The following is a 17,399-nucleotide window of genomic DNA, read 5'->3' on the forward strand; positions in this document are numbered from 1 at the left end:
TTTCCCCCTTCCTTCCTTTTTTCTTCCTTTCTTCCTTCCTTCCCTCTCTCCTTCCTTCCCTCCCTCCTTCATTCCTTCTTTCCTTTCCTCCCTCCTTCCTTCCTTTTTATTTCTTTCCTCCTTCCTTTCTTTTTTCCTTTTCTCCTTCCTTCCTTCTTCCTTCCTTCCTTCCTCTGGGTCATAGACTACTTCAACAATCTGATGAAACCTATGGACCTCTTCTCAGAATAATATTTTTAAATTCATAAAATCAAACACATGGGGCTAAAAAGGGAAACCAATTATATTAAAGATGTTGTCTTTTGTCCCTCTCTGAGTTCATCCCCCCCCCCACCCCGAATCTATCCATGGACCTCTAAGAGTTGAGAATCCAGGTTAAGAACCCTTGTTATTGGGAAGGGAGTCAGTTCTAGCCATTTTCCATCAAGTTAATGACAGTTGTGGGATTGGAACTCAGACCTTCTTGACTACTAGAGGCAGCCAGGTAATGGATAGAGTTCTAGATCTGGAGATAAAAAGGCCTAAGGAAAAATCCAGCCTCAGATACTCCTAGCTGAGAGATCCTAAACAAATTTATTTAGCTTCTGTTTTCTTAACCTGTAATAGTACCCACCTCACCCAATTGTTATGAGGATCCATGAAATATTTAACACAGTTCTTAGCACATAATAGGAGTTTAAGAAATGCTTTTGCTCTTTCTTGTCCAGACCTGGTTGATTATTTTTTAAGCACCTACTATGTGGTAGTTATTGTACTCAGTGATAAGGATAAAAAAGCAAAAATGAAATAGTCCTTTCTCTTATGGAATTTATATTATTTCTTAGAGAAGGACATATTATATATATATATATATATATACATATGTGTGTTTATACATAAATAAGCATTCATGATTATTCTCTTCTGCCCTCCCCCCCGCTCCCCCCGTCTAATAATAAATGAATGACCTCTGAATCTGGAATCACATCCATGATGCAGGAGAGACAGGCAGGGAGACTACTATTCACACCAAACTTGCTTTGAAGGGAAGATTGAACCGGTTACATAAACATGTCCATAGTTTCCCCTGTGGCTTCTCTCCTCTGACGCCCTCACCTCCTAGCCTCCCTGGCACATATGTTATATGATTTGGACTTAAGTGGAAAATGTTGCTGATTCAGATCATTGGACTGGTTAACCTCAGTGGATGCATTCATGGTTGACTCATTCACCTAAAATGTCACAATTCTCCAGTCATTTCCTGTTCATCTGTTTACAGATCAAAGAGAATAAAAACATCTATAAATCCTCAGTCTTGCCTCGGTCAGACTGAAGAAAGAAAAAAAGTTTCAGCTTAAGAGACATAGAGGAGGGGAATCTGTCAAATGGCTTTAGCATCATTGACCAGGCCGATGGGATTTGGGGCAGGTCCTCCCTGAACGCAAGTCCTTAGGTTTTAATGCAAACACATAATGAGACACAATCTAGGCTGGTCAGAGGCAGCATCCCTGCCTTCCCCAGTAGCTTCAGCTGTGGTCCTGGCCTCTATCAAGTTCATACTCCTGGTTTGATGTGGTTCCACCTCCTACAGATTTTCTGTGTTTCTGTGATCCACTCCCTCCATCTTTTATTATTTAAATTTTTTTCGTTAGTCACTAACTCCTACTCAACCTACTTTATACTCTATTCCTTTAGATCATATTTTGAAAACCTTTGTGATACAATTGTTTCCAATCTCTTCCCTTTCTAACCCAGCCTCCCTACAGCTACCAATTACATTTCCAAAACATAGTTCTGACTATGCTCCCAAAACACAGTTCCAAAACATAATTCTGACCTCTCCCCCCAAATCTTCCATGACTCCCCATTGACTCTGGGATAAAATGTGTATTTCTCAGTTTGGCATCTGAAGCACCCCCCCAAAAAAAATCTGGCTCCCACCAACTTTTCCAGATTCAAGCTGACTACATTCCAACCAAGTCCTGCTAGTCATTCCCTGACCTTGACATTCCATTTTCCATCTCCTTGCTTTCATACAAGTTGTTGTCTCCTATGTCTGGAATTTACTTCCTCTTCCTTTTAGAATTTCCTTTAAAATCCTTAGTGCCTTCCAAATTCTGCTCAGATATCACTTCCTATAGGAATTCCTTCCTAAACTGCCTCAGTTGATTATAGTGTCTCCCTCCTCAAATTATCTATACATCATCTAAATCTCTATATCTCTATCTCTCTCTATCTCCATCTCTCTATTTCTATATGTGTGAATGTATGGATGCATATATAAATATACATAATAAATCACATTTACTTATTTTTACATAAATTGTATTCCCCTTTTCATGACCAGAAGAATGTAGACTTCCCAGGATATAAACTTTTCCATTTTGGGGTTTTGTTTTCCCTAGTAACTATAATAGAGCTGCATACATATTAATCCCTTAATACATGTTAAATAATTTTAGATGGCAACATATTCTTATAAAGTTGATCTTTTTCATTCAAGGATGGGGCTTTATTTATATTTATTTCCATTAAATTTTATTAATTTAGTAGATTTGGCCCATCATTCTATCCTCTAAAGATATTTTTGAATATTGATCAAATATTTGGTCTCACTAAGCTTTTTTTTTTAGGGTTTTTTTTTTTTGCAAGGCAAATGGGGTTAAGTGGCTTGCCCGAGGCCACACAGCTTGGTAATTATTAAGTGTCTGAGACGGTATTTGAACCCAGGTACTCCTGACTCCAGGGCCAGTGCTTTATCCACTACGCCACCTAGCCGCCCCTCTCACTAAGCTTTGTATCATTTACAAAATGATAAAAATTCCACGTGTATTTTCATCCAAATCTTTGATTAAAATAAAAGCAATTTAAATAGTACGGGGCCCAAAATAGATTCCCAAAGTGCTCCATTAGAGACCACCCTCTAAGTTGACATTACCTACTTATGATGACCTTGTCGATTGGTTATTTGATTAGTTCTGAATTCATCTGTACTGTTTTCTAACCCATATCTCTTGATCTTGTCTACAAAGGAGAGCATGACACATTTTGTCAAATGCTTTGCTGAATCTAGGTCTGCCATGTCTATAGCATTCTACTCATCTGCTTTTCCAGTGGTTCTCAAAGTCTGGGCCAGGGACTTTCAAAGGGCCCTTTTTAAGGGGATTCATTAAGTTAAAGTTATTTTAATAATAAAACAAAAATTTAATAATAATAATAATGTTTAATTTCTAATTTATATTAATAATATAATTAAATCAATATATTAATTAATACATATTAATATAAAATAATGTTTGGTATAATTAATATATGATGACTATTTTATTAACATATGTTATACTATATGGTATAATTTGATCTGTACTATAGGTAAGACTTATTATATATACTATCATATATAATCCTATAAGATAATATTATATTTATATTTTTAAAATATTTTATTATAAAAATATTATTATAAAATATATTTTTATTTTTATTTTTAAATTTATATATAAAACCCATATACATTTCTTAGAGGGGTCCTCAATAAGAGTATAAAGACATCCCGAGACCAAAATGTTTGAGAATCTCTGCACTGGTTTAGTAACCCTGGAAGTAAATGGAAATGAGGTTAATATTATATGACCTGTTTTTTAATGAAGACATGCTGGCTCAGTGATTAGGGCTGTCTTTGAGGCAGTTAAATGATACAATGAGTAGAGCAAAGAACCTGGAATCACAAAAACTGTCCTCAGATACCCACAGACTAGCCAAGCATTAGTCTTAAAGTGTATTACAAATACTAGTGATTACTAATATTATATTTTCTGAATAATGACCAATAATGCCTTTAATATTAGCTCCCTGGCTAATGGTTTGTATTCCACAATCTTCCATTTTTTGCAACTAGTAAAGTGACATTTATATTAGCAGAATTATCTGATAAAAATGGAGAGGGGAAGTCTGGAGACCTAGGATGGGAAAGCCAGTTGGGAGTCTCATGAGACTGTCAAGGGAAAGTTTGAATTAGGATGGGACACTGTAAGTGTAAAGAGTGAAAGCAATTGGTTTTCTTGCTCTTCTTTTAAAATTTCTTTTTTATTCTGCTCATAAACACTAAAGAAGACAAGCACCTTCATATACAAAGTAGAACAGAAGAAAAGAATTGTATATGAAGTCATGAACTTTATTACTTACAGCTTGCTTTTCTTTTCAAGGAAATAATAAATTCAACATGTTGTTTTCAAAGCTGACCTGCTTGTCTGTTTCCTACTGCCTTTCCTTCTGTTCTCTTCTGTGCATTTTAAATGCTGCAATGACCACCTTTACTTAGTTTTTTTATTTTAGTAATTCTATTAGTAACTCGACTTAACTCCTGTCTTCCTTTCTCAAAAAAATGGAAAGAAAAAACCTCCTGATATCAAATATACATATTCAAAAAATTGAAATACTAACTGTATGAAAAATATTTATCTTATTCTGCACCCTGAGTCTATCACCACTCTTTGCCAGGAGGTAGTTAATATGCTTCAACTGTGTGGCACAGGAGATAGAGCATTGGTCCTGGAGTCAGGAAAACTTGAATTCAAATCCAGACTCACTTATTGGCTTTGTAATCTTGGGCAATTCACTTGACCCAGTTTACCTCAGTTTACTCATCTAAAATGAGCTGGAGTAAAAATGGCAAGCCACTTTAGTATTTTTGCCAAGGAAACCCCAAATAGGGTCATCAAAAGTCAAACAGAACTGAACAATGTCAATGATGTGCTGCATCATTGACCCTAGAGAACTGTGGTTAGTCTTAATGTTGATCAGAGCTCTTCCATCTTTTTTTTTAATTGCTTTTTTTGGGGGGAAAGGCAATGGGGTTAAGTGACTTGCCCAAGGTCACACAGCTAGGCAATAATTAAGTGTCTGAGATCTGATTTGAGCTCAGGTCCTCTTAACTTCAGGGTCCATGCTCTATCCACTGTGCCACCTAGCAGCCCTTTAAATTTTTTAATAATGCTATTATCTACCTTGTTCTTCAGTCTGTATCATTTCATACAAGAAGAAGGGACCGATTTAAGAAATACATTAGACTTACTCAGATTGAATATGATAGGGTAGTACAAGAGAGAATCAGATAAGTCTCAAGAAGAGGGTGCTATCAACAGAAAGGAAGAAAGAAGGAGGATGAATTAAGGGGAGGGGAAGATAATGAGTACTACTCTACACATGTTGAGTTTAAGATAGAGGCAGGACATCCTGCAGATGTCCAGTAAACTAATTCCATTTTGTTCCAGAAACATTTTTAAGCATTTCACAATATGTAGGGTACTATGCTTAGCGATCCAAAGAGAAAAGAAAACACCATTTCTGTCCTCTGGAATCTATCAGATGCTCAGGAGAATGAGAGGCACCTACATAAATGAAAGTCAGTCTATGATAGGGTGCATAGAGGATAAATGAGAGGATGGGAAGGAGGAGAGGGCACTTCCCACTGGAGACATTGGATAAGGATTTCTGGAGAAATGGATACTTAATAGAATCTAGAATGAAGGAGATGTCATCTGGCACAGATGTGAAGGGAACGCATTTCAGACACAGCTAATTTAGGAACTAGATAGTAGTTCCATTGGTCAGAAGCAGATTGCATAAAGAGGAATAGGTGAAAGAAGTGTGGAGAGAGAGAGGTGAAAGTCATATTTTGGAAGCCCAGCAATGATGTGATAGAATTGTGTACTTTATGCCATATAGAATTGAAGAATTTTCAATATAGGAATGACATTTGAAGTCTTATGTACTAGAAATATTACTTTGGCATCAGAGAGAAGGTGGATGAAAGAAGGGGTAGAATGGAAGCAAGGAGACCAGTTGTGAGGCGTCGCATAAGATCATCGATTTAGAACTAGGGGGGACTTTAGAGGCTATCCAGCATAAGACCATTTTATAGAGGAGGAAAATGAAGCTCAGAGACATTACGTTACTTACCTAAGATCACACAAGTAGGGAGTACCTGTGCTAAGAATCGAACCCAGGTTACCAGTCTCCAAAACCAGTCCTTTTTCACTATACCACACTGCCTCCCAGTGGACAGTAGTCAAGGTGAGAAGTACTGAGGCCCGGAACTGGGAGTATGGCACAGGAATTGGAAAAGAGGGAATAGATACAAGAGAAATTATGGAAGAATTGTGTCCAAAAAGCAGGTGGGTATTATTAGGTTTGGTACTCAGAGAAAAGACCAAAGCTAGAGAAGCAACATTGGGAGTTTTCCCCATAGAGGTAACAAGTGAAATCTTGGAAATAAATGAATTTTTTATATATATATATATATATATATATATATATATATATATATATATATATATATACATATATGTGTGTGTGTGTATATATATATATATACATATATATATGTGTGTGTGTGTGTGTGTGTGTGTATATATATATATATATATATATATATATATATATGTATATATAGCAAAAGGCAACCAGAGAAAATAACAAATGGAAGGGGGAAGGAGAAGTGAAGGTGGCCAGGTGGCCAGGAAGGATCAGTCAGAGGAGTAGGAGGTACACCCAGAGAAAGGGATGTCATGGAAATCCAAGGATGAGGAAGGCATCCATCCATTGAGCCTGGAGTGATGGACAGTTTCAAATGTTGCAGAAAAGTTAAAGGAGCTGAAAACTCTCATTAGAGAAGACTAATGCATGAGAATTCTAGGATTTAACAAGCAGGAAGCTCAGTGATTTCAACAGAGCGGTGGGAATAGAAGGCAGTGTAGACAGTGGATGGAGAAAAATGATGAGTATAGCATCTTTCTATAAGTTGGACTGGAAAGGAAAAGAGAATGATTGGCTTGAGGGGATTTCTGGGTGAAGGGAAATTTTTTGTTTGTTTTGAAGATAGAAGAAACCTGGACATATTTATATGCAGAGGGAGAAGGTGCCAGAGGAGAAGTAAGGGAGAGGGCAAGATTGTTTTATCAAATATCTCCTCTGATTCACTATCAAAGTCACAGCAGAGACAGATGTGAGGGGTTGGGATCAAAGGTTCAATGAAGGTGTAGCTTGGGCAAAGGAGGAAGACCACCTGCCTCAGGGATTATGGAGGCAAGGAGAGCAATTGTGAGGCATCACCTAAGATCATAGATTTAGTACTGGAGGGGACTTTAGAGGTTATCCAGTGTGAGACCACCATTTTATAGAGGAGGAAATAAAAGGATTATGGGGAGGAAGAATGAAGAAAGATTTGAAAATGACAGAGAGGTTTTGAAGGTTTGAGGATGTGATGAGGGATCAACTTTGAATCAACTTAATTTTCTCAGTAGAGCAAACATTATCTGTTGAGAGAACTGAGGGTTAAGTCTATGATTAGTGACTTACAGGCTGGACCAGCGTTATTGGGGAATCAGTAGGAGATTAATAAAAGGCTTGCTGTGCGGCAATGAGAATCTAGCTAAATTAGATAGCATTCATTTGGAATGAGCCACGTTAACTCAGTTTTGTGATTCCCTCTGGCAACAATACCATGAACGAAGCTTGCTAAGAGATTGTTGCAATAATCTAGAAGTTAGGTAATGAGGACTTGAACTTGGGTGGTGGCAGCAGGGACTGATGGCAGACTAGATATAGGGGAAGAAAGAGAGAAAAGAGGAGTAGATCTCTGGACTTGTGGCCAGGAAGACCTGAGTTTGAATCCTTCATAAGTCACTCATAAGTCACTGAGCAAGTCATCAATAATTTATCTGAGTTCTAACTTTCCTTATCTGTGAACCCACTAGTAGGTCTGTATCCCAGAGAGATAAAACCGAAAAGGAAAAGGACCCTTAAGTACAAAAATATTGATAGAAGCTTTCTTTGTGGTGGCAAATTGTGGGGATGCTTGTCACTTGGGGAATGACTGAGCAAGTTGTGGGATATGATTGTGATGGAATATTACCGTTCTACAAAAGATGATGAGTTTGTTGATTTTAGAAAAAACATAGATAGACTTGCATGAAATAAGGAAGAGCCAAATGAGTAGAACCAAGTAAGATAATATTGCAAGGACTAAGAGCAATATTGTTTTAAGAACAACTTTGAGCAATTAAGTCATTTTGACTATTATAAATACTCAAATTAGCTTCAAAAATATGTATGAGGAAGATACTTTGTGGAACTGATGAATAGAAGCATATATAGAATGATTTAAATATATATTCCTATTTGTGTCTAATGGCAGTCATCTCTAGAGCTGGGGAGGGGGAAGAGAAAATGTGAAAAAAATAACAATTTTATACTATATATTTAAAAGGAAGAGCAAGTTGTACATAATAGATTTGCAGCTTTATATGCAATCATATTTTTTTATTTTAGAATGTTAAGGAAATGCTTATTTTATCCCATAAATCAAGAATTAAATAAATAAAATTTAAAAAATAAATGGAGCAGTTGGTGGCAGACTTAGTGTATTTCACCACCTAGATGGCTTTGTATATTTTCTTTTTTAAGGGGATCAATACTGAGGATTAGAGAACCCCTCAAATTTTCATATTTGACATGAAGGTATTATAAAAAGCAAAAAGTAGCAATAATGACTTTTTAAAAAAGGGAATGGATTAGGATCATAAAATCATAGTTTTAGAACTGAAAGGAATATTAGAAACCATTTTAGTTCAATCGCTTAGTTTACAAATGTCTAAGTCCTGTCAAAGCTTAGCTTCTGGATTACTGATGATCATGAGATGTGGATTCAAGTTCAGACAAAAATCTTTTTTTCTAAAAATATATATCCCAAAGCCTCCAGATAGAAATAATTCCTCAATTAGTTAATAGTCCTCAGGAGCTCTGAACCCAGGTCCTAAAACCTTTATATTCTTCTTACTCAACAAGCTCTCAAATGGGTTCTAGATCAATCTACCCAGGAGGCAAAGTTAATCCAAACTACCCCAATTCTGCATTGCAGTTTCCTTGCTCAAAATAAAGACCTGACTGGTATTTGTGGGAGGGTGTTTAGGTGGAGGGATGATATAACCTCACACCTCCCTAGTTCCATCAGTCTCCTGTCCACAATAAAATAAATTAAGTAACTCTCTCCAAGCTCATAAATAGAGTGACAGAGAAGTGAGAAGGGATATAGATATCAAGAAGGCAAGGTCAGAAGGAGAAGAAAATGGGTCCATATACACTCTTGATTTAAAATTTTGGCCAATGCCATTTCCAGTATGCACATCATTGATAAGGAGCACATTCATTATCTCAGCTGGTGAGACACTATTGTACCTAATTTATTTGGTTTTTTTAAGCGAGGCAACTCTCAATCTTTCTCATTTTCAATCTCCCCCTCTAGATTGGCTCCTTTCTCTCTGTAAACATTCTGTTTTTGTTATTCTAAAAATAAACTGAAGTAAAAAAAATGAGATAGATAATGGGGGGGAAAAAGAGGATAGTAATCAAGATAAGGTTGACTTCATGGCTTTTCCTAGAGAATATCCCTGCATGCATATAGGAGTCATTGACTGGTTCTGTGTCTCAGGATATGTCCAAAAACCAGAAAAGTTTTTTTCTTTCTTTCCCTTACTGCTGAGGGATTGCAACAACCCCCAAAGAAATACTTAGGTGTCACCTCAAACCCTAATTCTATCCACAAATAGACTGGATCATCCTGTTCAGAATGTGGAACCACCTATCTCTCGTCTCCCCACTTGGGCCTTGTGTAAGGCTGAATGAAGACATGGAGAGTTCCCAACCTTCCTCTTAATCATCTCAATCTAACCCAGCAGGTCTAGATCTAATCCTGTCCCAGGTACTGACCAGCTCTTGGTCAGACCAAAAACAGACTGAAAAGGCATTATTAGTAAAGAGACTCAGAACCAAGGCTAGGAGTAAAGTAACAAGGTAAAACTTTTTTAGGTTGACTTTTAGAAAGAAGTTGATTGCTGGAAAATAGTCTTTGTGATTCGCCAGTCAAGCATCAGTATATTCCAAATTCCTCCTGACAGCTTTATCATCTGGCCACCAGAAAGGGATATCCAAACCCTGAATTCTTACAACCAACCAAGACTGGAAGCTATTTTTTTTTTATGCTGCTGCTGTTTAATTGTTTTCAGTTCTGTCTGATCCTTTTTGATCCTGGGGTTTTCTTGGCAAAGTTACTAGAGTGGTTTTCCATTTCCTTTTCCAGCTCATTTTATAGATAAGGAAACTGAGGCAAAAAGGGTTAAGTGACCTGCCGAAGGTCTCATAGTTAGTAAGTGTCTAGGGGTGGATTTGAACTCGGGTCCTCCTGACTTTGGGGCTGCTCCCACGCTATCTATATCCTTTTTAAAAAATTAAGAAAGAAATATTGTTAGCATGCTTTGGGGGATTAGGATGTTGCTCCTATCACTTCCCTGTATGACTAGATAGGACAAGACCCAGGATAGAAGGACTGTGATCTATATAATCTCAAAATCTGACCTATTAGGTTGGGGGAAAAGGAAGGAGAAAAGCAAGCAGGGTGTGTTCCTGTCTAGGGGTGGTTAGGAGAGAGTTGCAGAGCTCAATCACTGACCTGTGGCTATGTTTACACATAAAGAACCAGTCTAGGGGAAAACTATGAAGGTCACATTTTAGTCACCCTCCTCCTCCCCTCCTCTCCCCATCCCCTCTTGTTTATTTTCCTTCCCACGCCTCCACCTATGCCTGCCCAGGTTTGCCTTTCCTTGCCTCCATCTTTCCTCTTTTTTTGCCAATCACATTCACCCATCCTCTGCTTCTGGGCACATCAAGTTCTTTGACTAGCAAGGTGCCAATTCAATAAACTAAAAGACTAATCCAGGCTAAGAGGAAAGGGTTTTAAGGTTGTCTTTTGATTGCAGGTAATAGGGTTATAAGCATTGCTACTATTCCTTGTTGGTTAGCTCAAGGGAATGACTCAAAAGGGAGGAATTTCAGGCCAGGAAAGGGGTTAACACCATGATAAATCTAGGGGTGGGAGTAGGATTATTTTATTTTTCAGCAAACAAGATTTCATGACTGCTTCTCAAATGACACCAAAGGTGTGGCTAACCACTATGCCTATGTCGCAGGATCATAAGATTCAGGGTTAGTAGGAATCTCAGAGATCATCTAGCAGCTCTTTAGACATTGTGTGTGTGTGTGTGTGTGTGTGTGTGTGTGTGTGCGCACACATGCATGTGCCCATGGGATTGCATGTGATGTACCCTTTTAGAAGTCTGGTGAAGCATATAGATGGGCCCCTTCTTTGAATTATTTTTAATTGCATAAATACCTAAGATGTTTTTAAATATGTAAAATCAAAATACATGAAATACTCAATTTCTGTTGAAAGTTAATGAAAATGGGGGTAGCAGGTGGCATAGTGGATAAAGCACCAGCCTTGGAGTACCTGGGTTCAAATCCGGTCTCAGACACTTAATAACTACCTAGCTGTGTGGCCTTGGGCAAGCTACTAAACCCCGTTTGCCTGGCAAAAACCTAAAAAAAAGTTAATGAAAATGAAAATATCATTTTTTCCATCCAACTTAACAATTCACAGACTTGTGGAATATAATCATGAACTCCCTTCCTCCTCAGTTAAAATGTATGATTTAGCCCAATCCTTTAATTTTACAGGAGAGGAAGCTTAGGGCCAGAAAGGATATGTCAACATTTATGAATGTTCTGGGAAGCTAGATGGTACAGTGGGTAGAGCACTGGTCCTGAAATCAGGAGGACCTAAATTCAAATTCAGCCTTGGACATTAATTAACTGTGTGACCTTAGGCAACTCACTCAACCATGATTGCCTCAAATTCATTGTTATGTCCAGCTGTCCTGGCTACTATGGGCCAGGCATTGTGCTAAAGACGGGACAAAAATAAAGGCAAAAACATTCCTAAGCTCCAGAAGCTCACAATCAAATGAATGAGAAAACAAAGTACAAAAACAAAAATTTAAAACTGCCCTAAGACTTTTGGGTCATCTTGAACCCTCGATAAATTGGATTTCAATGGAGGGAAGGAGCTCATCCCCCCATGACTCTCTTATCATGTCAAATGTGAGAACATTGGCACTAAGATCCTTCTGTTTGTGTGTGTGTGTGTATGTGTGTCTGGATGAACATAGGGAAAAGGGGAGGGAAGTGATGTAAATAGGAAAATAAAGCTATAATTTAAAAAAGATAAATAAAATATATTTGAAAGGGAGGAAGGGAAAGGAGAGGAAGGAAGGAATTGGGAGTACACCTAACTGACAGTTAAATACAGTAGTTTCTTCTGTTTGATACTGGGGATTGGGGACTGGGGACAGGAATTACTTAATTACATTCATGGTCAGGGATGCTAAGTTGCTCTGTGTCCAAAATAATTGCTTCTCTGTCGGTCCGACGCAAAGCCTGGATTGATTTTCCCCTGGCTGATAGCTCCCCTTTCTGAGTCATGAATGTCATCCCAAGCTCATGTAACTTGAGCTCTGTATTTGATGCCTATTTAGTCATACACTTCGCTAAACAGATGTCTGGGTAATTAAAATCCCACATGGACACAATCTTTGGGGAGTTACATCTTTTTAGTAACACACTCGTCAAAATTTTCACCCTTTGCTTTTCTTTCAATTTGAAGTCTTGTGGTTCTGGCTTTCAGTATTTTGAGACTTGGCCCTCTGCATTGGGTTACTGATGCCTCCTCCATCTTTAGATGGTATACCTTTATTCTCTATGCCCAATGACTCCAGTCAGCATCCCTGTGACTTTTCTGAGCAGAATATTCCTCTCAGGTGGCTACCATCTTATACGTGCTATCTTCTCCTATTAGAATCTAAGTTCCTTGAGAGTAATCTGTTTTGTTTTTTGTATTAACATTCCAAGTGTTTAGTATAGTGCCTAACACAGAGGAAGCATTTTCTAATAAGAGAAGATAACATATAAAATGGTACCAATTAAAATGTTAAAATGTTCTTTTTTTTAGAATCATTCCTGAATTTTATTCACTCAATCACATAATTTAAGAATTAGAAGGGATCTCCATTACCATTAGTGCTACTAATACCCCAAAAGCAAGTTCTGGCATAAAATATCCAACAATTGATCTTCAGCATTTGAAGATTCCCAAGAAGGATCAGCAATCCACTAGCTAAGGCACTCCAATAGTTGGAAAGTTTCTCTGAATATCAAGCCTAAATGAGCCTTGTTTCTCCTGGTTCTACTCTTTGGACCAAACAGAATAAGATGACTCTCTACTCCATATGAGAATTCTTTAAATAGAATTATCATGATTCCCTTGAATCTTGTCTTCCAGCTGTTAAACATACCTAGATCCTTCCACCATTATTCCTAATGATATCAATTCAAAGACTTTTCGACATTTGATTGCCTGACTCTGTAAACTTTTGAGATTACCAATATTCTTCAGAAATTATGAAGCCTAAAATGTATAGACTATATCAGATTGCCTTCTGTTGGGTGGGAGGGGGGAAAGAATGGAGGAAGGGAGAAAAAATGTAAAATTTAAAAACCTTGCCAAAAAATGGTATAAACTATTGTATGTAATTGGAAAACAAAAATATTTAAATAATTTAAAAATTTTGGAACCCAGAATTTGAAGACAGTACACTGGATGTGGGCTGATATAAACAGAATCAAGAATACAAAAGGAAAAAAAAACCAAAAAATCAGAATGCTATTACTAGCCATGGATTTACAAATGCTTTTTCATTGACCAGGACCAAATATCTTTGTTTGAACAACCCTTTGGGGAGGAGCAGTTGAAAAATATTAGAAACCTATTACTATTTCTCTCTAGTAGAATTCACTAGCAAGTGATTTGGGGTTGAAAGGATAGGTCAGTTCTGGGCATGAAAATCAAGTTGCAGAAACAGCCTTTTATCTGAAACTAGTTCATTTTCTTCAAAAGCTTCTATTTTTTTTATTGATATCCTTTACTTTTCTGTCACCTTCATTTTTTTTTTAGGTTTTTGCAAGACAAAGGGAGTTAAGTGGCTTGCCCAAGGCCACACAGCTAGGTAATCATTAAATGTCTGAGACCGGATTTGAACCCAGGTACTCCTGACTCCAGGGCCGGTGCTTTATCCACTATACCACACCTTCATTTTCAAAACTCTATCTCATTCCTTTCTTCCCCAAAGCCTTGTAAAAGAATTTTTTAAAAAATTGTCACCAAACTAACCAAAAGGTCAGTCTAAGTTGACAATGTATGATAGAACCCCACTTCTGCTAAAAAAAGAGAGCATTTATTCATTTTCTTTTTAAAAAAATAGTTTGTATATATTTATTTTTTTACTTGCAAATTGGTAAAAATCTATGAGCATGTGTAAAGAACAGAAAAAGAGGATTGCATATGAAATTCCTCATCTCTGTTACAAACAGCTTGCATTTTTCTCTTCAAAATTATATAAGAAATTCCACAGTTTCAAAGCTGTCATACTTACCTGTGTCTCTTACTAGATCAATTCTAAGCTTTACTGAACTCTACAACTGTGTCTGTCTTCCCATAGACTCTCCAACAATGCCATTTTTCTTTATCAATCTGATGATTTGTGAGGTGGAAACTGAGTGATTTTTTAATGTTAATTTATCAGATTATTAGTTATTTGGAGCATTTTATTCACATGGTTGTTGAATGTTTGAATATTTTCTCTTGAGAACTGTGTATCCCTTGACTATTTGTCAATTAATGGAAGAAAGGAAAAAAGAAAGGAATTAACAAAGGAAGAAAGAAGAGAGGGATGGATGGAAAGAAAGAAGAAGAAAAGGAGGAATGATAAAAGGAAGGGGGGATGAAAGTAAGAAAGAAGGAATGGAGGAAAGAAGGGAGAAAGGACAGAAGAAAGGAAAGATGAAGGCTGGATGAATGAAAGGAAAGAAGGAAGGAAAGAAGGATGGAGGAAAAGGAATGAAGGATGAAAGGAAGGAAAAAAAGAAGGAAGGAAGGAAATAAACCAAACACTGAGCATAAAAATACAAACAATGTCTTCAAGGAGCTGAAAGCTGATGGAAAGAGTCAGGGACAAGATTGATTTATACCAAATTTTTTAGGATTATTTATAAGATATAAAATAACATTTGTGCCCAAATTTATAAGAGATGAATTGGTTTCTTGACTAAAATACAAGAGGTAGACTTAAAAGTTAGTGCAAAACCATTTCTTTCTTGTATTTCTCTAGTTTATGTTTCTGCCATTGTATTAATAGTTTATTTGCAATTAGACTAATTGATTTCAATTCCTCAATTAACATTTTTAAACTACCTTCTGTATACCAGACATTGTTTTCAGAGCTAGGAATATAAATGCAAAAGTGTGACAGTTCCTGTCCTCACAGAGTGTATATTCTACTAGAGAGATATCCCTTATTCAGAGAAAAAAATCAATATACATGTAAAATAAAAAGAATAAAAAACAGAGGGGAAAGCATTGGGATGGGGATCATCAAAGGGCACTGGGGGAACCTTTCCTTCAAGAACCAGAATTGAGAAAGTGGAGCATGCCAGTTTTGAGGGGTGGAAACCTTTGAAAAGATAGAAAGGTGCAAATTATAGTATATGAATGTGAAGGAAGACTGTTGTTCTATCATGAGATATGGGACTTCAGAAAAGCCTAGAAAAACAATGAAAGAAGATGAGGTGATAGGGCCAGACCTGAAATTTGTGCAGTGACTGCCATTATTTTGTTGTGTAGTTCAGTCTAAAATATGTATGCGTCCCCAACCAACTTCTCTAGCTTACAGAACATGCTTTCATTATCTGTTGTTGTTTTGTCAGTCATGGTTGACTCTTTATGACTCCATTTTCTTGGCAAAGAACTCCAGTGGTTTGCCGTTTCCTTCTCCACCTTATTTTACAGATGAGAAAATGGAGACAAACAGGTTTAAGTGACTTACCCAGAGTCCAACTGCTAGTGTCTAAAGGCAGATTAGAACTCAAGGTCCTCCTGATCCTGACACTTAATTGCCTTTCATTTTCTTATAACAACCAACAAAAGCCAAAGAAAGAAACAGATCTTGAAACTCCCAAGAAGAAGACTCATATAGTAAGTAACACAGAAAAAGACATGGATATTTCAGATTAGAAGTGTTGGGTCGGTGCAGTGGATAGAGCACCAGCCCTGGAGTCAGGAGTCCCTGAGTTCAAATCAGACCTCAGACATTAACTAATTACCTAGCTGTGTGGCCTTGGGCAAGCCACTTAACTCCATTTCTAGCAAAAAATCTAAAAAAAAAAGAAGTGTTGGGTTGAATTGTGGGGTTTTTGTGTGTGTGTGTTTAGTTTTTGCAAGACAATGGGGTTAATTGGCTTGCCCAAGGCCACACAGCTAGGTAATTATTGAACTCAGGGCCTGACTCCAGGGCTGGTGCTCTACACCTAGCTGCCATCAAATTGTTTTTTAAAGAAAGGAAACTGATTTCTTCAACATGATGGGAATATCACAGATGGTGTTTCAGTCATCATTTTATTTCATGTTATTAAGCAATGATAGATGATCATTTCCTTGTGTGTGGCTTTCATGCCTTCAAGGACTGTATGCCCACCACCCTTCACTTTCTGATATTTTCTCACCACTTTCTTGAGGATAGTTTTCTTCTATAGGAGCCTGCCTTGAAAACATTGTTCTAGGTTCTTCTGAATAGGATAGGTTTCACTAATTTATGTGTCTATGAGAAGAGATTCTTTTCTTTCTTGTTCCAAGTATCTCTGTCTTGCTGGTCATCATTCCTTTACTGTATTTTATTTCATGCTCTGAAGTTACCTATTGTATTTTCCCAGAGTTCCCTTATTATCCCTCCATCCAACTACTTTGCTTTATTTACCTGAAATGTTCTTTTCCTGACTCATTACCTACTCAGCATTCAGTGAGCCAGAAATGAGCCATTTTTCTTCAAAACAGTTCCGCATTTGGTACCTGTGTTATACTGTGATTTGAATTATATTTATTTATGTGCATGTCTTCTCTCTCTCTCTGACTGGCTCTTTGAAGGCAGAGACTATCTCAGAGCACAGCAAAAATGTTTTGTCCACATTCACTCCAGATGCTCTTTGTGAGTATTGAGGGGAAAAAAATCAACTGATGGCTAAGGCCCTGGAGCAGGGCCTCTCTGCACCTGGCTGAGGGGGTGGAGGCTGGAAATACTGGTTAAGTCACTTAAGTGCTCTAAGCTTCAGCTCCTTCAACAGTACAATGGGGATAACATCTACCTCCCAGGGTAGGTGTGAGATCAAAAGAGACAATGTCTATAAAGTTCCCTGCAAATCTCTAAGCACTGTATAAATGTTAGCTACTGCTATTATTACCTCCCTCAAGGTCCAGTTTAGCATCTGTGCCAAGGAGGAGGGAGGGGTTGAGGGTGGGGAATGGCAAAGGAGAAGAATATTAGACAAAGGAATGTTATGAAGGCCTGGAAGGAACCCAGAAACACTGGCAAATTGGCATCTGTTTAAACCATTGATTGGGCAATTAAGAATAATTATTACAT

Source organism: Macrotis lagotis, chromosome 7 (genome assembly GCF_037893015.1).
Source record: "Macrotis lagotis isolate mMagLag1 chromosome 7, bilby.v1.9.chrom.fasta, whole genome shotgun sequence".
NCBI lineage: Eukaryota > Metazoa > Chordata > Mammalia > Peramelemorphia > Peramelidae > Macrotis > Macrotis lagotis.